The sequence below is a fragment of the Symphalangus syndactylus genome, chromosome 3 (genome assembly GCF_028878055.3).
Source record: "Symphalangus syndactylus isolate Jambi chromosome 3, NHGRI_mSymSyn1-v2.1_pri, whole genome shotgun sequence".
NCBI classification, from domain to species: Eukaryota; Metazoa; Chordata; class Mammalia; order Primates; family Hylobatidae; genus Symphalangus; species Symphalangus syndactylus.
This window is the reverse complement of record NC_072425.2, coordinates 70,969,533-70,994,292: the sequence shown is the minus strand read 5'-3', so window position 1 is coordinate 70,994,292 and position 24,760 is coordinate 70,969,533. Positions and strand designations below refer to the sequence as shown.

At 36.0% G+C, this 24,760-nt stretch overlaps 1 long non-coding RNA gene and 1 pseudogene across 1 annotated transcript in view; one reads left to right on the top strand and one right to left on the bottom strand.

Annotated features, from left to right (window-relative positions):
• LOC134736240 (uncharacterized) overlaps positions 1–24,760 on the top strand; it is a 164,437-nt gene that overhangs the window by 44,471 nt on the left and 95,206 nt on the right. The window lies entirely within an intron of this gene.
• Positions 7,476–21,489, bottom strand: LOC129478516 (dipeptidyl peptidase 3-like; annotated as a pseudogene).

Sequence of the window (24,760 nt, the reverse complement as noted above, 5' to 3'; positions counted from 1 at the left end):
TATGATTTCTTTCAGCAGTGTTTTGTAGTTTTACTTGTAGAGGTCTTTCAGCTCATTGGTTAGGTATATTCCTAAGTATTTTATTTTTTTGCAACTATTATAAAGTGGGGTTGAGTTCTTGATTTGACTTTCAGCTTTGTCACTGTTGGTTTACAGAAAAGCTACTGATTTGTGTACATTAATTTTTTATCTAAAACTTTGCTTAATTCATTTATCAGTTCTAGGAGCTTTTTGGAGTAGTCTTTAGTGTTTTCCAGGTATACAATCATATCATCAGCAAACAGCAACAGTTTGATTTCCTCTTTACTGATTTGGATGCCCTTGATTTCTTTCCCTTGTCAGATAGCACTAGCTAGGACTTCCAGTACTACGTTGAATAGAAGTGGGCATCCTTTTCTCATTCCACTTTTCAGGGGGAACACTTTCAACTTTTCCTTGTTCAGTATAATGTTAGCTGTGGGTTTGTCATAGATGGCTTTTATTACCTTAAGGAATGTCTCTTTTGTGCCAATTTTTCTGTGGGTTTTAATCATAAAAGGATCCTGGAGTTTGTGAAATGCTTTTTCTGCATCTATTGTGATGATCATGTGATTTTTGTTTTTATTTCTGTTTATGAGCTGTATCATATTTATTGACTTGCATATGTTAAACCCTCCCTGCATTCCTGGTATGAAACTCGCTTGATCATGGTGGATTATTTTTTTGATATGCTGTTGAATTTGGTTCACTAGTATTTTGTTGAGGATTTTTGCACCTACATTCATCAGAGATACTGGTCTGTAGTTTTCTTTTCTTTTCTTTTTTGTTTTGTCCCTTCCTGGTTTTGGTATTAGGGTGATACTAGCTTCATAGAATGGTTTAGGGAGGATTTCCTCTTTCTCTATCTTTTGAATAGTGTCAATAGGATTGGTACCAATTCTTCTTTGAATGTCTGATAGAATTCAGCTGTGAATCTGTCTGGTCCTGGACTTTTTTTATTGGCAATTTTTAAATTACCATTTTAATTTTGCTGCTTGTTATTGATCTGTTCAGTTTCTATTTCTTCCTGGTTTACTCCAGGAGGGTTGTATAGTTCCAGGAATTTAGCCATCTCCTCTAGGTTTTCTAGCTTGGGCATGTAAAGGTGTTCATAGTAGCCTTGAATGGTCCTCTTTATTTCTGTGGTATCAGTTGTAATAACTCCCATTTCATTTCTGATTGAGGTTGTTTGGATCTTTTTTTCCTTGGTTAATCTTGCTAATGATCTGTCAATTTTGTTTATCTTTTCAAAGAACTAGCTTTTTGTTTCATTTATCTTCTGTATTTTTTTGTTTGTTTCAATTTCATTTAGTTCTTCTCTGATCTTTGTTATTCATTTTCTTCTGTTGGGTTTAGGTTTGATTTGTTCTTGTTTCTCTGGTTCCTTGAGATGTGACTTTCATTGTCTGTTTGTTCTTTTTCAGACTTTTTGAGGTAGACAGCCAATGCTATAAACTTTTAGCACTGCTTTTGCTGTATCGCAGAGGATTTGATAGGTTGTGTCACTGTTATCATTCCAGTTCAAAGAATTTTTAAATTTCCACCTTGATTTCATTGTTGACCCAACAATCAATTAAGAGCAGGTTATTTAATTTCCATGTATTTGCCTGGGTTTGATGGTTCGTTTTGGAATTGATTTACAATTTTATTCCACTGTGGTCTGAGAGAGTACTTGATATAATTTTGATTTTCTTAAATTTCTTGAGACTTGTTCTGTGGCCTACCATATGGTCTATCTTGGATAATGTTCCATGTGCTGATAAATAAAATGTATATTCTGCAGTTGTTGGGTAGAATGTTCTGTAAATAGTTGTTAAGTCCATTTGTTCTAGTATATACTTTAAAACCATTGTTTCTTTGTTGACTTTCTGTCTTGATAACCTGTCTAGTGCTGTCAATGGAGTATTCAAATTCTCTGCTATTATTTTGTTGCTGGCTATCTCATTTCTTAGATCTAGTAGTAACTGTTTTATAAATTTGGGCGCTCCAGTGTTAGGTGCATGTATGTGTAGGATTATGATGTTTTGCTGCTGGACTAGTTCTTTATTCATTATATAATGTCTTTGTCTTTTTTTTTTAACTGTTGTTGCCTTAAAGTCTCTTTTATTTGATATAAGAGTGGCTACTCCTGCTCTCTTTCGGTGTCTATTTGCATGGAATATCTTTTTCCACCCCTTTACTTTAAGTTTATGTGAGTACTTATGTGTTAGATGAGTCCGATAAATGCAGCAGATATTTAGCTAGTGAATCACTATTCATTCTGCCCTCTGTATTTTTTAGGTGGAGCATTTAGGTCATTTACATTCAGCATTAGTATTGAGAACTGAGGTACTTTTCTATTCATTGTGCTAGTTGTTGCCTGAATACCTTGTTTTTTTCTTCATTGTGTTATTGTTTTATAAGTTCTGTGAAATTTATGCCTTAAGGAGGTTGTATTTTGATGTATTTTTAGGATTTGTTTCAATATTTAGAGCTCCTTTTAGCAGTTTTTGTAGTGCTGTGTTGCTAGTAGCAAATTTTCTCAGCATTTGTTTATTTGAAAAAGACTGTATTTTTCCTTCATTATGAAGCTTAGTTTGATTGGATACAAAATTCTTGGCTGATAATTCTTTTTTTAAGGAGGCTAAAGATAGGACCCCAATCCCTTCTAGCTTGCAGAGTTTCTTCTGAGAAATCTACTGTTAATATGATAGGTTTTCTCTTACAGGTTACTTGATGCTTTTGCCTCACAGCTCTTACGATGTTTTCCTTCATCTTGCCTTTAGATAACCTGATGATTATGTGCCTAGGTGATAATCATTTTGCAATGAATTTCCTGGGTATTCTTTGAGCTTTTTGTATTTGGATGTCTACATCTCTAGCAAGGCCAAGGAAGTTTTCCTCAATTATTCCCTCAAGGTTGTTTTCCAAACTTTTAGATTTCTCTTTTTCCTCAGGAGCACCAATATTCTTAGGTTTGGTCATTTAACATAATCCCAAACTTGTTGGAGATTTTGTTCATTTTTTCTTTGTCTTTGTCAGATTGGGTTCTTTTTATTTTGTCTTTGTTGGATTCAGTTAATCCAAAAGCTTTGTCTTCAAGCTCTGAAGTTCTTTCTCCTACTTATTTATTTCTATTGCTGAGACATTCCAGTGTATTTTGCAATTCTCTAATGTGTGTCCTTCATTTCCAGAAGTTGTGATTGTTTTATATTCATGCTATCTATTTGTCTGGAGTGTCTTTTTGTCCATATCCTGTATTTTTTTATTTTTTTAAGTTGGTATTGACCTTTCTGTGGTGCTTTTTGAGTAGTTTAATAGATTTTCTGAATTCTTTTTCTGAAAATTCAGGGAGTTCTTCTTGGTTTGAATCCATTCCTGGTGACCTAGTGTAATATTTTCTATGTGTTATAGAACCTTATTTTGTCATATTACCATAATTGCTTTTCTGGTTCCTTCTCATTTGGGTAGAGTATGTCAGAGGGAAGATCTGGGGCTCAAGGGCTATTGTTCAGATTCTTTTGTTGCATGGGGTGCTCCCTTGATGTAATGCTCTCCCCCTTCCCCTAAGGATGGGGTTTCCTAAAATCCGAACTGCAGTGATCGTTATTTCTCTTCTGGGTCTAGCCACTCAGGCAGGCTAAAGGACTTCTGGTTGGTACTGGGGAGTGTCTGCAGAGTCCTGCGATGTGATGTTTCTTCAGGTCTCTCAGCCATGGATACCAGTACCTGCTCCAGTTGAGGTAGCAGGGGAGTGAAGTGGACTCCATGGAGGTCCTTGGTTTTGTGTTTACTTAGTGAGCTAGTTTTGCGTTGGTTGGCCTCCAGCCAGGAGGTGGTGCTTTCAAGAGAGCATCAGCTGTGGTAATGTAGAGAGGATACAAGTTTGCCCTAAGATCACCTGGATAAGTATTCTGGTTTCTCAGGCAGTGGACAGTACCATAGAGCTCCCAAAAGATTATGTCCTTTATTTCCAGCTACCAGGGTGAGTAGAGAAAGACCATCAGATGGGGGCAGAGTTAGGCATGTTTGAGCTCAGACTCTCCTTTGATAGGGCTTGCTGTGGATACTGTGGGGGATGGGGGTGTGGTTCTGAGGCCAAGGGAGTATGTTCCCAGGGACTCATGTCTGCTTCTGCTGCTTCATACAGGTCACCAGCGAAGTGGGGAAAGCCACCAATTACAGGCCTCACCCATCTCCCATGCAGCCCAAAAGGCTAGTCTCACTGCCATCGTGTCCTCCCAGCAGCACCTAGTTTATTTCCAGGCAGCCATTGAGCAGGACTGAAAACTTGCCCGAGGATACAAGCCTCCCCTCTGAGAAAGCAAGCAGGACTTTCAGGTTTAATTCCTCCCTGCCTGCTGCAGTTTCTGTGCTTGTATCTTCACTCCCTGTTTACTTCTTCCCCTGGATTCTGTCTAAAAACTTTATGTTTGGTCGAAGTTGTTACAAATTTTAGCTGGAAGTTTTCTTCCCCCTGTGGTCTTTCCTCAATTTCACTGGCTGGAAGCCGTCTCCAAGGACCCCTGTGAGACAAAGTCAGGAATGGCTTCCCTCGGGATTGAGAATGCCCACAGGGCTCTTCCTGTGCTTCCTCTACCGCCATATTTCACTTGGCTCTCTAGATTTATCTCAGCTTCAGGCAAGGCCAAATGCTTCTCCTGTGATCTGGATATTCAGGTTCTCCAGTGAGGATGTGTGCTGAGGTGTGGACATTCCCCCTCACACTTTGCACACTCACAGTTTTTTCAGAGGTCTCACAGAGCCTGCAGTGGCAAGCTGCTTCCTTCGAAAGGTCTGTGATTCTCTCAGCTTTTCTGGCATGATCCTGTGGTAGTTCTTGGATCAAAAGTTCACGATGTGGATCCCCATATGCTGCTCTGTCCGTCCTAGTGGGAGAGCAGGTTAGTCCTATTTCCTATCTGCCATTTTTCCAGAGAAGGTTCTAGTGGCCATTCTTGCACTGCTAGAAAGAAATAGCTGGTATCGGAAAATTTATAAAGAAAAGAGGTTTAATTGGCTCACAGTTCTGCATGCTGTACAGGAAGCATAGCGGCATCTGCTTCTGGGGAAGTTTCAGGAAGCTTCCAATCATGGTGGAAGGCAGAGTGGGAGCAGGCATGTCACATGGGGAGCAAGAGAGACAGCAAGATGCCATAGACTTTAAAACAGTCAGACCTCATAAGTTACCACTATCGCAAGAACAGTACTAAAAGTATGGTGGTAAACTATTCATGAGAAATCCACCCCCATGATTTGATCATTTCCCACCAGGCCCAACCTCCAATACTGGAGATTACAATTCAACATAAGATTTGAGTAAGAACATGTATTCAAACTGTATCACCCTATCCCTACGAAAAATGTCTTAAATAAAAATAAAATAAAATAAGATTCTTTAAAAAGGCTATTTGACACTGGATTGTTTTGCTTACTTATAAGTATATATGGTTCTAAATAAAAAACAAAATTCAGTGTATATTTTTTAAAGTACACATAAGTCTTTTCCAAAAAGCTAAAGTGTATACTTTCCTTCCTTTTTTTTTTTTTTTTTTTTGAGACACAGTTTTACTCCATCATCCAGGCTAGATAACAGTTGCAAGATCACAGCTCACTGTAGCCTTGATGTCCCAAGCTCAGGTGATCCTCAACCTTCCTGGTATCTGCAGAAGTATAATAATTTTTGGAGGGTTTTTTTTTTTTTTTTTTTTTTTGTAGAGATGGAATTTCACCATGTTGCCCAGGCTGGATTCAGACTCCTGGGCTCAAGCAATCCACCCTTCTTGGCCTCCCTAATTGCTGAGATTACAGGCCTGAGCCACTGCACCCAGCACATTTACATGTTTTTTGTTGTTAATTTTTGAAAATTTTACTTTTCTGGACAACATATTTTGGCTCATTTGCTAAAGTATAATAATTTCTCAACAGAATATTTTACAGAATCTATGTCAATTAAATGCCATTTTGGTCTGAGTTGTAGTATATAAAGTCATTTCTATAGTCTGACATGATTAATTTCACATTTACTAATTATCCTTTCCTCTTTCTGCATCCTCCATCTGCATCTTTCTTGCTACAACTTCCTATCTCTGTGTCTCTCTTATCACCCTCTTTTATAGCACAACATACACACATACTTTTATGGCATTTGAAAACTAAGTTAAAGTCCTATGTTAATATTATTATATATTATAAAAAGAGTTTTCTTTGTTAAAAAAGTATTAAAACTGATTAACACTAATAGATTCTATTCATAAAAATATCCTTTATGTGTTGGAAGGCAGATTCATTTTGTTTTTATTGCAGCATAACAAATTGTCTCAAACTTAGCAGCTTATAGCTTTATCTCCTCGTTTCCATGGGTCCGGAGTCGAGGCACAGCTTAGCTTGGTCATCTTCTCAGAGTCTCACAAGGTTGCAGTCAAAATGAGAGCCAACATGTATGCTCATCTGAAGGCTCAACTGAGGAAGAATGAACTTCCTCCCCCATTTGGGTTATTAGTAGAAGGTAGGATGATGCAATTTAGGGCCTTGTCTTTACTGGTTGCCATATGGGGACCACTCTCAGGTCCCAGAATTGCCCATGATTAGTAGACTCCACTGAAATTACTTGTTATGTGGGCTTCTTCAACATAACCATAAATTCATTAAGCCCACAAGGGAAGACTTTGTTTCTAGTCTGCTAAGACAGGATCTTATAAAATACAATGTAATCACAGGAGTGACATGCTATCACCTTTCCCATATTCTATCAGTCAGAATTAAGATACAAGTCTCTCCCATGCTCAAGGGGAGTTTATTAGCCAATGCTCTCCAGAGAAATAGAACCAATAGAACAGACACAAGATTTACCTTAAGGATTAGCTCAAAAAATGGTGTGGGTTTCTAAACCTGAAACCCATAGGTAGTTTGGTGAGCTGGAAACTCAGGCAGAAGTTGAAGCTTCAGTCTTGAGGTAGAAATTTTTTCTTCTCTGAGACATCTCAGGTTTTTGTTCTCAACACATTCAGCTGATTGAACAAAACCAACCCATGTTGTCCACAGTAATCTCCTTTACTCAAAGGCAACTTATTATAAACGTTAACCACATCTACAAAATACCTTTAAAGCAACATCTAGATTGATGTTTGGTTAAGTAATGGGGCACTATATCCTAGACACATACATTTAATCATCACAGGGAGGGAATTACAAAAAGCAGTGAACACTAGGACAAGGAGATCACTGGGATCTCCTTGGAGCCTTCCCACCTCGGAAGGTATTTAGTTTTTTTATTTAATTTATTTTTAATTTATTTTTTTGGTGGTTGTCTCTAATATTTATTTGTCTGGTTATAAAATTAATACGTGAGGAGCATTGGATTTGGTGAGAACGTTTTGAACCCTAGCTGTCACATGTCATCTACAGGATCTAGACCAGTGATTTCTCAGAACTGCCATTTCCTCATCTGGTAGACGGGATGGTGAGCCCTGTCTTGCTCACTCCACATATGGCAGTGCATATGAAATGAGTTCACAGAGGGGAAGCACTTGGCAAGCTGGAAGGTGCTGACAAATGGAAGGGGTTAGTACCAAGGTCCAAGCTCCTGCCCCTCCCCCTCCCCAGCCCCTAAATACACACACGAATGGAGGGCCACTTGCAGCCTTGGTTTGATGCAGTTGGGGGAGAGGCCACACACGTCTTCCACAAGCCTGGCCAGATGGGGCCTCACTGGGGCCCTTTCAGAATCGGGCGTCGGCTGTTGCCAGCTGTGTGAGGATGTCCTCCAACTCGAGTCCATTCTCTGGGAAACGCTCAGAGAAGGATCTGATGAGGCCAGCAGCTGAGACCTCGTATTCCAGAAGCTGCACGTCTGAGCCTTCAAGGCGAATGTTGGGCTGAACGATGAGCTTCCGAGATTCCTTACGCAGCAGCACCCTGTGTCTGAGGGTGAGAAAGCCCTCGGGGGGCGCATCAGCGACTGCCGCATACCTCTCATACAGGGCCCACCCTCCGGCCGCATCCCCTGTGGACTTCAGCACCTCCGCAGGAAGCGCTCTAAGGCAGGCTTGCCCACAGACTGGATCTTGCTGCGGTCGAGACGGACCTGGGCATCCGGGCGCCCATCGGAGCCTGCGGTGGGAGTGATGGTACCGAGTCCCTCGCCAGCCTCCGGCAAGACTCAGGATCACAATCCGGGCCTGCATATGGGCCTGCTGCCAGTTGGAGGCCTCAGGTGTGTAGAACTCCAGAGCGAGCAGCCCAGCCCCAACCATGTTGAGCCAGTTCACGGAGATCACCTCCTCCGCATCAGCCCCCGCCCCCCCCCAAAGCCAAAGGTCTCCAGCACTTGCGGGTGGAGACAGAGGTAGAGGCCCACGCTCTCAGCCTGGCACTCTTCGTAGCTGGAGACGACGATGCTGAACTTGCTGTCGCAGGTCTTCCCGCTCCGATACCAGCTCTGAATCTGCTTTCTGGTCTCTGGGTTCATCAGTCTCACATATTCAACTCAAAGTTGAATGCTCCTTTTTCATCCTGCACAAGTTGAATGCTCCTTTTTCATCCTGCTTGAAGAGATTGCCGCTGCCATAGCCCAGCAGTTCTTGCAGGCCCACCTGCACATCGAAGGAGGGCCCCATCAGGAGGATGTACAAGTAAGTCCTTGTCATTCTCCTCCAGAACGGTGAGCTTCTCCCACTGCGTGGCTTAGGCCACAGCCAGGACGTTCCCCAGGTTCTTAAAGCCTTCCGTCTGCTTCAGGTCATTGTAGTTGGAGATGTTGATGCCGGCAGGGATGCCAGCGCCAGCGAAGGTGAGAACATCCACGGAGGTAAAGTCAGGGGTGAGGAACTTGTCTTTCTCAAACGCTGGGGGCCACGGCAACTCCTTCAGCAGCTGCTCTGTGCTCACCACCAGCCACTCAAACTTGGCACTCATGGCCTTGTTCACCACAGCTACGAAGCCTTCACATACTCTTCGGGAACCAAAGGAGTCACGGTAGCTCTGGATGAACCCGATGTAACTCTCCACGATGGGGCCTTTGTCCTGGATCCAGAAACGGGAGCCCCTTTTGTGGCCCTCTGTGGAGCCCTGGGTGAAGCTCTCCATGTACTGGGCCAACATCTGCTCCTGATGGCTGTTGGCTGCATACGAATTGGCTTTCTCCAGCTGCTCCACCACCTTCTGGAGGATGGGCATGTAGTTGCCCCAAGTCACCTGGAAAGAGCTTCCCCAGAATTCATAGCTCTTCAGCTTGGAATCACCTCGGAGTCCAGGGAAGGCTCTGTGCCCAGCACAGAAGCCAGCTACACCTCGTAGTGGGGCTTCCCTTCTCCATCGACCTCTTTGAAGAGCCAGGTGTTGTACACACTGAGGTTCTGTGAGTCCAGAAAGTCTTGGGCCAGTTTGCCATCTTCCATGGTACAATTCCCAGAGAAATAGATAGTGATTCCCTGTTGGGGAAGAGAGGGGACATGGGAAAGAAGAGTTGCTGAGGTCAGGGCTGCAGGACGTCATCTTCCCAGCTTAAATTTTTTTTTTTATGAGGTAAGTAATGTATAGATATAATGTCCACTGATGGACAACATTTTTTCTCAGTCAATTTCTACTAAAAAATTAGGATGTACTTCTTTTAAATAATGAACTGGTAATTCTGAGGATAAACAAGAAATCCATGAATAAGCTCTTTTTTAATTCTTATTTTAACAAGCAGATCTCGAATCAGAATGTTAGAAGTAGTCTACGTCCACACCACCATCTCTCATACCAATAAGCAAAAGCACAAAAGTAACAGAAGAAGATTATTTCATGTGACATCTATTTCCCAAAGAATTCTTTCTTTCTATTTTCTTTCTATATATATATTTTTTTACTTCTGAGAATAATTTGGGTATGTTTACATTTGTGTGTATAGGCGAGTGTCCTTATGACAGAAAAGGAACTTACACAGTGGCAGGTGAAATGATTTGCAATGGTGTGTCATCCTGAAGTCAAAGTCAGCGAGGAAACCCCCAAATCCTTGGTCTTAGTGCAATGTCAGAGGCTGTAGCTCAAGGTCACAAAATATGAGTAAGGCTCTAAGATCACAGAAAAATTTTTCCTTAGATTAGTGGCAGGGCTGTGCCAAAGATGACTGAAGGGGCACCCTCTGGCATGCTCATTTATCAGGGATTTACTTGTTGGCTAATGATAGCAATAACAGTTTGTATCTGACAGGCACAACTGGATATGTGCAGTGAGAAACTATATTTGAACACAAATTATACTGGATCTATGTAATTTCCTCTTCTATTGCTTGACCTGTCATCACAGTCTCTCTCAGTGAAGATTATGCTTTCGTTTTTTAAAGAAAAAACAATTGTTTTTGAAAAAAAAGTTTACACAATTGAAAACTATATCAAATTAACTGTTTTACTTCTTCTACATTCTTTAGAAGACATTTTCATATGTATACGTAATTTCTAGTTTTCTGTAATCATAGCAGAGATACTAGAATTAATTTTTTCATTTAAATTCTTACTGTAAACACTGAGTTCTGAGTTTTCTAATAATATTGTTCTATGTTCCTGTTGATACAAAAATTTCATTTGAAATATATAAAATATTGATAAAATAAATTTGCTTTTACTTATAATCTCACCACCATGTTATAATTACTATTAGCAATATTTTTATATGATCTTTTTGTGACAAATACATATATACTCAAGTATATTCACATATTCATATAAATATGTGCATGTGCATACACATACAATCATATTTTATTGGGTTTCTCCTTTTCTTTTTTGCTTAATGCTGCATTGTGAAAGTAGTTATGCCATTAATTTTTCTCTTGAAGTATTACTTGAAATGACTGCAGATTACTTTATTTACAACCAACAACCTGATGTTGAATATTTAATATTTTTCAATTTTTTAGCATATTGAAGTGTATTGTGGTGAAGATTTCATTGTACCTCTTTTCTTAATCCTGAAAATAAATTCTTAATAGTAACATTTCGAGGTCAAAGCATATGTACATTTGATAATTTAATTATGTGTATTGCAATTTCAAGGATCATCACTAAAATAAAAGGAATAAAATATATAAATTCTGCAAAAGAAAAGGAAAATGAGATGATTAAAATAATCAGCCATAAAATTTAAAAAATAAGAGAAAAGCAGGCTAGAATATGTATATCAACAAATACCAAAAGAGGCAGATGTAAGTCTAAATATATTAAAACTTACGTTGAATGTGAAAGGCCTAAATTCTCCAGTTAAATGACAATATTAGCAGATTAAAAAAAAACTAAATATATGCTACTTATGTAAGTCATTTAAAATAGAGTGGTTGAAAGTAAAAACACAGAAGAATATATACCATGTAAACCCTAATAAAATAATGCTACTGCAAATATTTTAATATAAAAAATTTAAATTAAAAAAATTAGATATAAAAGAATTACTCTCTAATTATAAAAGGTTCTATATGTCACATAGCCATACAGTTTTACCTGTGCATGCCACTTAATAACATTGCCTAAAATACTTACAAAAGAAAATAATTATACAAAATTATACTACCTTTCTCAGTAAATGTTAGGAGAGGCAACAACAACAGAATCAATAAAGACATTCGTTGATCAACCTAAGTAACAAAATTGATCTAATGGAAGACCAAGATCCCTGTATTTAACATTTATAAATAGGCATTTTTTTAATGTACACAGATGATTTCAAACTATTGATAATATAGTGGCCATAGAGGATATCCCCATTAATTTTAACGGACAGGTTTCATTATAAAATATGTCCTCTGATCACAATTTAACTAAGCTAATACAAATAGGTAACTAAAAATATCCCAGTATATTTGAGAATTAAGAAATATTTTATTACTTTTAAAAAGAATCTTGTAATAAAATTGATTTTTTCCTCCTGTGGCATCACAGGTTTTTGTTTAGTACATGTGTGGATTAATGTTATCACCATCATAGTTAAATACAAAACAGTTTAATCTCCCTCTGAAGTCCCCCTGTTCCATCTCTCATAACTCCTGACAACCACTGACTGCTTCTGAGTTCTTATAGATTTGGCTTTTCAAGAATGACATATAAACGGAATCACACAGTACGTAACGTCTTGAGATTGACTTCTTTTACACAGGATAATGCTTTTAAGATTCATCCAAAATCTTGTGTATTTCAAAAGCACATTTCTTTTCCTTGCTGAATAGTATTCTATTGTATGAATACACAAGCCACAATTTGTTTATCTGCCCTTAGAGGACATTTTAATTGTTTCTAGTTTTTGGCAATTATGAACAGTGGACATTTGTGTAGAAGTTATTTTGTAAACATAATTTTTCAACTCTTAGGATAGATATCCAGAAGATGGAATGCTGTGTCATATGGTAATTATATGTTTGCCAGTCTAGGGAACTAGAAAACCTTTCCAGAAAGTTTGTACCATTTTGCATGCCTATCAGCAATGTTTTGAGAGCTACAATTGTTCTGCATCTTTGATAGTACTTTATATTGTTAGTTTTTTTTAATGTAAGCCATTCTAATGGTATTACAATGGAATCTCATCATGGTTTCATTTTACATTTATCTAATGGCTATTAATGTTGAACCTCTTCTTTGTTGTCCTTATTTCTTCTTTGCTGAAGTGGCTGCTCGTGTCTTTTGCTAATTTTTAAATTATTATTGTTAAGTTTTGAATATTCTTTATATAGAGTAAATTTCAATTATTTGTGCATAAGTAAAATAAAAATATTATTTTCTCTCATTCTGTGTCTTGCCATTTAAATTTTTTGTCAGAGTCACAGTGCAATAGTTTAGAAAAATTGGTGAAGTTCAATTGATCATTTTAATCTTTTATGAATTATGGTTTTGATTTTATGTCTAAGAACTCATCAACCAAACTCAAGGTCATATAGATATTCTCCCATGTCCCTTCCAAACATTTTACATTTTTGCAATATACTTTTAGATTTTTGAATTAATTTCTTTTATATTTTTGAGCTAATTTCTGTAAAAGGTGTAAAGTTTAGAGTGAGATTCATTTATTTTGCCTATGGATGTCTATTGTTCCAATATCATTTGTTGAAAAGACTAGCCTTTATTCATTGAATGGCTTTTTTAACTTTGTCAGATTAATCAGTCACATTTGTGTGGCTTTATTTCTATAACCTCCATTCTCTTTCTTTTATCTATATCTTTATGTCTTCACCAATACCATACTGTGAACCCTGAATATCTCAGTCAATTTATGAAGTTTATTTTGCCAAAGTTAAGGATACACACCTGGGACACAGCCTCAGGAGGTCCTGACAACATGTACCCAAGGTGGTCTGAGCACAGCTTGGTTTAAACCTTTTAAGCTGACATGAGACTTCAATCAATACATGTAAGATGAACATTGGTTCAGTCTGGAAAGGTGGGACAACTTGAAGTGGGGAGGGGGCTTTCAAGTCATAGGTAGATAAGGGACAAATGGTTGCATTCTTTTGAGTTTCTGATTTGCCTTTCCAATGTAGGCAATCAGATAAGCATTTATCTCAGTGAGCAGAGGGATGACTTTGAATAGAATTAAAGGGAGGTTTACCCTATGCAGTTCCCAGCTTGAACTTGACTTTTCCCTTTAGCTTAGTGATTTTGGGGCTCCAAGATTTATTTTCTTTTACAACACTGACTTGATTACTGCAGATTTTTAGTAAGTCTTAAAATGGGCAGTATGATTCCTTCAACTTTATTCTTATCTTTCTGAATTCATTTAGCTATTCTAGTTCTTTTGCCTTTCCTTATAAATTTAGAATCAGCTTGTCTATATCTGAAAAAAAATTTTGCTTGAATTTTGATAGATATTACATTAAATCCATAAAACATTTTGAAAAGAATTAGTATCTTTAACAAATTGAGTCTTCAATTAATTAAAATGGTAGGGCTCCTTATATTTAGATATTCATTTGTTTCTTTCATAAGCATTTTGTAATTTTCAGCATCCAGATAGCATACATGTTTTGTGAGAATTATAACTACACATTTTTTGGAGGTTATTGTATTTATATGAAATTGTGTGATATTTCATTATTTAAGTAATTTTTAGATTCTAATTTTACATAGGTAGTGCATAAAGATAAGACTGGCTTTCTTGTATTGACCTTGTACTTGACAACTAGCTAAACTGACTAGTTCTAGGAATTCATTTCTTTGTAGATTCTTTGGGATTTTCTACATAATCATGTTGTCTGTGGATGGACAGTTTTCGTTATTTATTTCTTTTTTTTTCCTAACAAGCATGCTTTTTATTTATTTATTTTTTCTGGGCTTATTTCCCTGGCTAACACAAGAAATACATTTTATAAACAAATGCATGTGGACTTTCAGTTCCAGGAAAAAATAGAGTGGATGAACTTTTCTCTATTCTTTCTACTAAGTCCAACTAAAAACTAGGGACATGATATATAAAATAAACACAAGGACACTCTGAAAGGTGAAAAAAAGAATGCAGATTATTATTACTATTATTTTTTTGGTTGAATATATCCCAGACTACCTGCTGTAGCACGTGGAAACCTGAAAACACAAAAGAGTGCAAACAAAGCCCCAAGGAAAGTCTGTTCTCTCTAGCCAAAGGTCCAGGGAAATAAAAACCTTAACAAGACAGAAAACTTTTAGATAGTAATTGCCCTGCTTTAACCGAATTCCATGGACTCCATTCCCACCTCCACTAGTAAAGGCCAAGTAGAGAGCTGAGATTTTTATGTTTATTTCACAGTAATGTGGTACCTACCTTCTTTCTTCAAGGTGATCATAAAAGGTAAAGATAAAAAAATCCCAGGCTGGAATTAAGAAGCTCCCCATCTCTTACACACATACACAACTGTGGTATCAATAAACACTGAGAACAGTAATGAAGTGCTTTTTCATTCCATGATGGACAGTTTCTGTATCTTGATTGCAAGGGTGGTTACACTAATCAATATCTGGGATAAGAAGGCATAGAAGTAATTTTATGAATTGTGTCAACATCAGTTTTTTAGTTTTCATATGGTACTAGAGTTACATTAGATATAATCCTTGAGAGAAATTGAGTGAAGGGTACATGTTCCTCTGCCTATTATCTTTGCAAATTTCCCAATCTAAAAGTGTTTTAAAATAAAAAGTCAAAAAATCAAACAAAGAGAAAAGCAATTGTCTTAATGCATTTTCTGTTGCTATAACAGAATACCACTGATCGGGTAATTTATTTTTTTTAAAAAAGTTATTTAGCTCATGGTTCTGGAGGCTGGGAAGTCCAAGTGCATACTGCTAGAATCTGGTGAAAGTCTTCCTACTGGGTCATAATATAGAGGATGGCATCACCTGATGAGAGGAATAGCTTGCCAGCTCCAGTCTCTATTTCTCTTCTTAGAAAGCCACCAATGTTATCATAGTGGCTTTACACTCTAAACTTTACAGAAATTATCTCAAAAAACACAAAAGAAAGGCCAGACACAGTGGCTCATGCCTGTAATCCCAGCACTTTGGGAGGCCAAGGTGGGTGGATCACGAGGTCAAGAGATGGAGACGATCCTGGCCAACATGGTGAAACCCCATCTCTACTAAAAATGCAAAAATTAGCTGAGTGTGGTGGTGGGTGCCTATAGTCCCAGCTACTCACGAGGCTGAGGCAAGAGAATCACTTGAACCCAGGAGGCGGAGGTTGTAGTGAGCCAAGATTGCACCACTGCGCTCTAGCCTGGTGACAGAGTGACACTCCATCTCAAAGAAAAAGAAATAAAATAAAACACACAAAAGAAACCCCATCCTTATGACCTTATCTAATCCTAATTGACTTCCAAACATTCCACCTCCAAAAGCCATTTACATATGAATTTATGGATTAAGTGTCCAACTTAAACCATAGAAACAATGTATCTAGGAAGAGATGATAATAGATAATAGAAAATAATTTGAAGTGAATTATAATAAAAACTATTCAAAATTGTTTAGTACAGGTAAAGCAATATATAAAAGATAACCCAAACACTTAAATGCATATGAAAGAAAAGAAGAATTGTTGATTAAAGTGAGCTCAGCATTTATCTTAATATGTTAGAAAAAGATGTGCAAAGTAAGTCCAAAAAAGAGCTGAAGAAAGATGATAATAAAGATAACATAATAAACCAATGAAGTAAAATATATATACAGTAGAAAAAGATTAACAATGCCAGACATTGGTACTTTTAAATAAATATCAAAATTAAGAAAATTCTGAGAGATTGGGAAAGATAAAGAAAGACAGAAAGAAAAAAAAAGGAAGAGAGAAAGAGTACAAATAAAACCCACAAGAATAATTTTAAAATCAAATATTACTATAGATATTACAGGTTTTGTACATATTTAACAGATAATAAAACGTTGTCATATAAAAGGTTTTACAAAACTTTTGAAGATATGAATAAAATCAAAAACCTATAATTTACCCAATCTAACTCTAGAAAATTAGAAAACTTAAATAGTTCAAAAGCATTTAAAAATACATAATACAACAAGTACAGTAATATTTTAAGTGGTAGTAGGGTAGTCACTGTAAGAATTTTCAACTTTATATGCTTGAAATTTATAATAATTAAAGTGTCAGCATAAAATTTTTGCACATAAGCGCATACACAGATGTGCACACACACACACACCCTGAAGTTGCTTTTTAGTGAAATCAACCAAGCATTAAGGAAAGCATATTTCCAGTCTTACTCAGGGTTTCATAGTTTTCCAAAGAACAGAAACACAGAGCACGTTCCTCAACTAATATTTATTTTACCTGCATATCCTTGAAACAAAAACCTGTCAAAGATAACATTTGAAAAAGTAACTGTTGGCCAATTTTTTTTTTATTCATGAGTTTCTATGCATTTCTTTGAGCAATACAATAGTCAGCTAAATCTAAATTGTGTATTTGTGCATGTGTGTATTCAAATTTAATTATAAAGATGAGTTCAACATTAAAAGATCAACAAAAGTTTTCCACTGTTTTAGTAGATTACCAAATAAAAATTATTATATTAATAGGTGAAAAACAATTAGAAAAAAATCAATTATCAATTCATAGTTTAAAAAATAATTGGTTAAAAACCAGAATTAAATTTACTTTCTCGACCTAAAAGAAAAGGTATCTACAAACAAACAGAGACAAACACACTATTGTAATCATCATACTTAATGGTGAAACATGCATATTGTTTCATGATATGATATCACTATAAAGCAGTGCAAATAAATGAATGGAAACACAACAACACAGCAACAAGACTAGAGTGTCTGCAATAATCATTTCTATTTAACATTTTATTGAATATTGAAGTTAGTCCAACAAAAAGAAAAAATGTGTAAATGATGAAAAAAATCCAAAATGCCATTATCCACAGATGATATAGTTGGCATGTTAGAAATATTTAAAAATCTATGATAAATGAATTAAAATTAATAACAGTGTAAGAAGGTTGGTGGATACAAAATCAATATAAAAATAAAGCAATTATTTTTCTATATACCCTTAGAAAACAGAATATTAAACTTAAAAGCTGCCACCATCTACAATTGCATAAAAGTGTCAACTATCTAAAAATAAACTCAACAACATGTATGCAATATAATTACAGAATTTATTGTGCTACATTAAAGAGAAGCTAAATAAATGAAGCCTCATTGTATGAGGCAGTTCACACAGAATCAGCATTACTAGGAAACTTCTTAGAAATATAGATTTTTGGGGTCTCACTCCAGAGCTACTTAAACAGAAATTGAGAGGGTTTGGCCTAGCAATGAGTTAAGTCCTCCTGGTGATTCTTATATGCTAGAGTTTGAGAGTTACTGATCTAGAGATGTGAATACCCTTGTGCATGATACAAGCAGCGTTGCTTGTCATTCCAAACTAAAAACCACACAGAAGCCAGTCAACAGTAAATTGTAGCCAACAATGGTAGGCTATAAAGCAATACAAATAAATGAAAGTGAACACACAACAATATGGATGAATATTACAACATATTATTAAGTAAATAAAGGAAAAAACAAGATGATATATTCCATTTGTTTCTATTTATATAAAGTGCAGAAAGAGGAAAAATTAAGCTATCCCGTTTAGGAATGCACACATGGGTGACAGAACTAAATAAAAAGCAAGGACATGAGTTCTTCTTACTTTTTCTTGTATGTTATATTTAACAATAAAATTGTCTAAAATTAAAGTTAAGAGATATGGAAATTATGTAAGGGAATTCTGACACGTACTGAAGAGACATTCTACAAGGAAAGAATAAAACAAATGGAGGAGAAACAATATTTGAAGAAATAATATATAATACAGTAGTATGACAGATGGAAGAAAGCAAACTGAATCCTCATACTGAAACTAGTCGCTGAGAGCTCAACAGGATAAAAGTCTCACTGATAGGAAAATAATAGTAAAAACTAAAATGAAGAAAAGTAGAAAATCCTATAATCTTCCAGAAAGAGGGAAAAAAGATAGCTACAAATGGATAAGAATCAGATTGATATATCATATTTCTTATGGACCGCCCAGATGCACAAAGACAAGGGAACAATGTCCTCAGTGTTTTGAGGAAAAATGACTTTGAGTCTGGATATAACAAAAGTGTTATCCAAATCTGAATGAGAAATAAGATAGTGTCAGACATGCAAGGACACGGAATATTCACTGCCCACAGACCTTCGCTTTTAGAATCATTACAGGATGTATGCCAGAGACAGGGAAGATGCCTGAAACAATTACTAAACTTAGACTTCCTCTTAAAAAGAAAAAAAAAACCTCTCAAAAAAGACCAGAATAAATGAATGAATGAATGAATAATTTCAGAGCTAGAGCCTTAATCATTATGCTGCAAGCACTCTCAGAAGGATCCACTTGTTTAAAATGGGGTTTCCAATGAATTTCTGCAAAATTTGTTGTTGAACATTCTATTCATTGTACTTATTTACCATGAGCTTTCTGTTCTTATCGGTACAGTTGGCTTCTGCATGTTTTTGGCTATGTTATTCTCTGATCTGATTATTGTCCCTCTATGTTTTCTATCTTACAAGAATTTCTCTAAATTTCTAGTGTGCTGATACTGCTTTTATATTTTCCATTACTTTTCATGTATACTTACATTTTTATATTCTTTTCTGGGATTTTAAGAGAGAGAATGAAAGTAGGTGCATATATCTGGTCTATCATCTTAAGCACTATCCAAACTGAATGTAGTAAGTTTCTACAGAAGATCTTATTCAAAAAAAATTATTCAGCTGCTAATCCAAACTTACTCAATGTAAATATAAGGAAATTGGAGGCCAGACTACTTAAATGGTTTGACTTGGTAGATGCAGTAAGCCGGCACAGAATCAATATCAAATTTTAGTTCTTCCCAATGACAAAATGTTTCCACTGGATCATGCTGAATATTTGATCAAATTATATTTATACAAAGTGTTTATCAAAGTAAAAAATAACTATGAAAGTAATAAAGAATTCAATATTAGGAAAGCAAATATTAGTCTTCTATAAATATGAAAACACTAGTTTCCATTAATTTTCTCAGCATGCAACTGAGTTTTACCTCTAATTTGGGTGCTAAGACAAAATTATATGTAAAAAAATTAAATTTTGAAAAATCTAATTTTTCTATTTTGCTGAATCTCTTAAACTTTAACTCCAACACAGTCCATTCTATAATTCATTTCTTCCTCTCGTGGTTGATAGTGATTACAATTAGCATTCATTGGTCACTTTATGTTCCAATAGAGACACAGTGTTAAGTGCTGCCAAGAGACCTGTAAACCATTTTACAGATGAAGAAACAGAGGCCACTAAAAGTTTAAAGAAAAACGTACAAGAGCACACGAATTTGGAGGCCTGCATTGTGAGCCATTAAGCTACATTTCCTTACATTCAGAGTTATCAGTGATGTGTTGATAAATGTTTAGCAAGAGACAGCTAGAACTGGGGATAGGAGACATAAATTGTAGTTGATGTATGTGCTGTAAATATACCCACTGTGGTTGATTTTAAGACATCAATTGATGTCCATGAAAGAGATATTGAGAAGATTCGGCAGAAGCACACCATTATATAGGGTTTCCACTATGCAGGTAAAATAGACATTAATAACCACAAGCACTAATCAACAGTAAATGGTAGCAAAATAATTAGAAATTATGAGTTCTGAGCATTTCTTACCTGTGTTTTCAATGTTATTTAATTGTAAGTTTCTATAATTTAATTTTTAATAATATCTGTGTTTAGAAATAGGCTCCCCAAATTTCTCAAAATGTGACAATCACCTCATATAATCTGGTATGAGTTGGTTTTAGTACACTATAGGAGTTAGTCATAAGTGTTTTTGCTCTACCTGTAGTTTGGGGATGCAAAAAATACTCATAGCTATAAATTGGTTTTGCTTATTAAAATACCTTCAGAGTAGGCCAAGTGCAGTGGTTCATGCCTACAATCCATGCCCTTTGGGAGGGAGGCCAAGTTGGGAGGCTTGTTTGAGGCCAGGAGTTCAAGACTAGCCTGGGCAGCATAACAAGACACCTGTCTCTACAATAAATAAAAATGTTAACCAGGTGTGGTGGCTGTGGTCCCAGATACTCAGGAGGCTGAGGAATGATGATTGCTTGAGCCCAGGCTGCAGTGAGCTATGACTGAGCCATTGCACTCCAGCCTGGGAGACAGAGTAAGACCCTGTCTCAAAAAAAAAAAAAAAAAAAAAAAAAAAGGAAAGAAAACCCATGCACATTATATTGCTTTATCATTTTGAAGAAGATAGCTTTTTGTTTGTTTGCTTGTTTTGAGGTATGGTGGATTACTTTGCTCATTTTTAAAGTCAGAACCATAGCCCATTGCAGTACATAGGATAGTACAGTGAATTTATAATATTTAAGTATTATGTATCATCACATATACCCATGCAGACACACATACATGAAAAGAGCATTTCTATCAATTGATCTACATGTGTATTTATGTTTAGATACAGAAAAAATAAATTTAGGAGAATAGGTTAAAATTTAAAAAAGTATTGCCATAAAAGGTAATATTAGAAAGTACCTGAAGGCTTTGTATTTATGATACTGTATACATCAGTACTAACTAAAGGGTGAAATCTGATTCACTCAAAGTTAAATCCGACTCTGCATCCATGGAAAGTTTAGTGGTGACAATAGACAAATAATGGTCTTTGGTTGAAGCTTCTGCTAAAAACATTTTTTTTCAAACACAGAATTCAAAACAAGGTCATTGATTGTGTTCCATAAACAACCTGTTCTATTATGTATGGCTTCTGCATTTTTGCCTTGAGATGGTTTTCATTCACGCTAACACTTATAGCTCATCTGTCTGTAACTTCTATAGAATGCCTCACTTTACCATTGAACAGATCAAGATAAATGATGCTTTACTGGGAGGTAAATAAGACTCTTGAATTTTTCTTACACTGAAGTAATTATTATTTGGTCCAAAACTATTAAAGATAAGTGACATCGTACATTAGAAAAGAACTTCAGCTTTAGCTCTAAATTATACTGATGCTGTGAAATGCTTATTTAAGTTGATTGCATACATACATATCTCCAGAAATATATATGTTTCAAGGCTACCATGTAAGACTAATAGAATGTCTAATGGAATTGCTATACTTAAAAGTTAAAAACAAATTTTAATTTGCTTTTTGGGTTTGCATGTTTTATCATATAGGATAATAAATTATTTGTCCTTATATCTGATTTGACATATTTTTCTATGACAGAAGGAGTAAAAATATCTAAACATTAAGTGGTTATCTCCATTTCACATTACATAACCTACAAGTTTGTTGCTGCAAGGAAAGAACTTGCAAGGAAATTGATTTGGGTTGTCAGATGGAAATACATGTCTGCAAAATATTAAGTTCTCCATCACCAGAGGCATTCAAGTATAACTTCAATGACTACATATTCATTTTATAGTAGAAGGCATCCAAACGTCAGATGAGTGGGGAACAAGGAATGGGGGAGCTTAGTGATTTTAGTTACCTATTTGATAACCTAAACTGTCTTTTCTCCCTTCTTTTATACTATAAATCAGCTTAATCATTCAGTATCTTTCTCTCATAAAAAAGTGGTGTGATGTGTTTATTTGGCAATCATATATTTATAACATCTGTCTTGATTATATCAGATTGGGGTCTGAAACAAAAGAGCTTGATGTGTTGAAAACCCCATAGGATCAGCAATTGAAATACCTGAATTGTTGCCCCAACTCTACCATTAGAAACATTATGATGCTGAGAAAGCTATCAGGCTTCAGGGTATTCTATACTAAGTAGGAGAGTACTGGTCTTTTGATATCTAAGTTTGCTAGAAGCTCTAAAACTATATGATGCTAATATCTGCTCTCTATCTCAATTATCTCCAAAATGTGAGATGGGTTATACTTTCTCAACTTTTGCCAGTTACTATCAAAATTCACATAAAGAAAAGTGTTCTCTGGGTGAACCTCATTTGCTGATTTTTAGATTGAAGTTAAAAATCTGTTTATTGATTTAGTGTACCAGCCAGTTTGAACACTAGAATTGGCTTCTTGGAAAATATTGCCAAGAAAAGCTGAAAACCAAGTATATCCGGCTAATCCGTTTTACAAAGTATTAGAAATGTAGTTGGAAGGAAAATGTTTTGTGGATTGTGCTATCCATCTTTTCTATTTTGCTGATGTCACACTGAGGTGTCAATTAAAGATGATATGTGCAAATCATTTAAAGCCCTAAAGATAAAAAGGAAAACGTTACCAAATATAAGGTTATGCCCAGGCAATTAAGGAAGCAATAACTGGAAATTATAAATGGCAGGCAAACCAAGCCTATAAGAAATAATTCGGGCTTCAAATATTAGAGACTCTTTTTTAAGTGGGCTGCTTGGATCCCAGCCTTCATGTGGAACATGTCATTAATTGAACGATATCTTTTAGAAACACAAGCATCAGATTCTTGGTGGGTGTCCTGCTATATTGTTTGGTATTGATAGAACTTGTTAGTCTAGAAGTATCATTTTCAAAATGTCTTATTATAGAAAAAATATGAAATGTTTACTTATTTCAAGAATCAAGCATAGTATACAGGATATGTCAAAAATATAAATGTATACTTTAAATAATCATGCACTCATATGTAACACTAACTTTCTGAGCTGTATTAGTGATTCTGAAACACAGTACACATACATATGTTTAAAGGAATAATATCAGAATATAAGTTCATGTTGTTTCAAAGCAAAACTTTGCCTAACTTCACGTTATAAGAACCTCACTTTCTTCCCGTTATAAGAACCTCGAATATGTTAATGTTGGTTTATTAGTTTGCTGCCTGCAGATATCTTACATATGAAAAAGCAACGCGGGTGAAAAACATTGGGTACACTATTTTCAGAGAGCCAGAGGAAATCAGAATCTAGGTGATTACTCAACCTCTACTGTGTTTTACATTGTCATCAGTCTCAGAATGTAGCCTTTGTCAGAGTAAAACCAGATGGTCCTGACAATATCATGAGTTACTTTGATTTTCTTGCTACACTTGTCATTTCTGCCATAACAGTATGATGTCTGAAGGGGTTTAGCATATTTAGAGTAGCATAGAGGTTGGTATTGCCTGTTGGTGTAGTGGTGTGATGGTAGTGGTGAACTGTAAACTTTGAAAGGAGAAGCAATTTGCCTTTATTGCAGTTTCACAGGCAAGTCAGAACTTAAAGACCATATCACCTAAAGAGACAAGAGAACAGAATAGTGGATATATTGAAAGCTGTACCATTTGGGGACTGGGAGATTTAAGTATGCCATACATTTCCCTATCTGCCCGGAATATGTCCCCTTTCATTCCCACACGTCATCCTTCTGTTCCCAGTTTACATGTCACTTTTGATAACTCTTCTGATTCACTGTCTAGGCTAACTGTTCCTCCTACAGAATCTCACTGCACCGTGTTCTTCCCTGCCATATTGCTTATAACACTCTTTTATTGTATATCTATTTTTCTATTTCCTTATTAAACTCAAGTTTCCAAGATGGCATGGATTTGATCCATGTATCTTTTTTGCTTGTTAAAATGCCTGGTTTATTGTAGGTATGGTGCAAAAGTTAGTCACTGCTTCCCTTCTCCAACTCCAAATGAATAGCCAAAACCACACGTTTGTTAGCACACATGGAATGTCATCAGTTGGTCTGCCATAAATAGTTAGGGTTGAGATACTGGGAAATGGAAAGGAGTACTATGAATATAACATGATTTTAAATTCCAAGTTTGGACCTAGAAAAACACAGGCAAAAATGACAATAATATTTTATATTTGTGTACATTTTGCAGTTTGTGAGCACATATATAAATGGTGAGGCACTCAAATATGCACATATCCTTGCCCAGGGACCATTTTGGGCAGTGGTGGATGAGAGGGCTTTGAAAGTCTTGAAAGCCTTCAGTGGGATTAAGGACCTCCGAAGGGTCTGGTTCAAGCCTCAGGTACATAAGAAAGCAATGATATAGAGTTGAGATCAGGAGAAATGGGATCAATCCTGGTTCTGCTGTTTCCTACTTGTGTGATTTTGGACATCTGACTGCAGTCCATAGTTGGGTCTAGTTGGTTCAGATAGCTTCCTTTAACAAGAGCTTAGATGTTTATTATAACTCAATGATTTATAGACACAAAGGACTAGTTGAGATGAATCAAATTTACACATAAGATTAAAATCTTATAATATTGTGCATATTATAAGATTTTAAATTATGTAC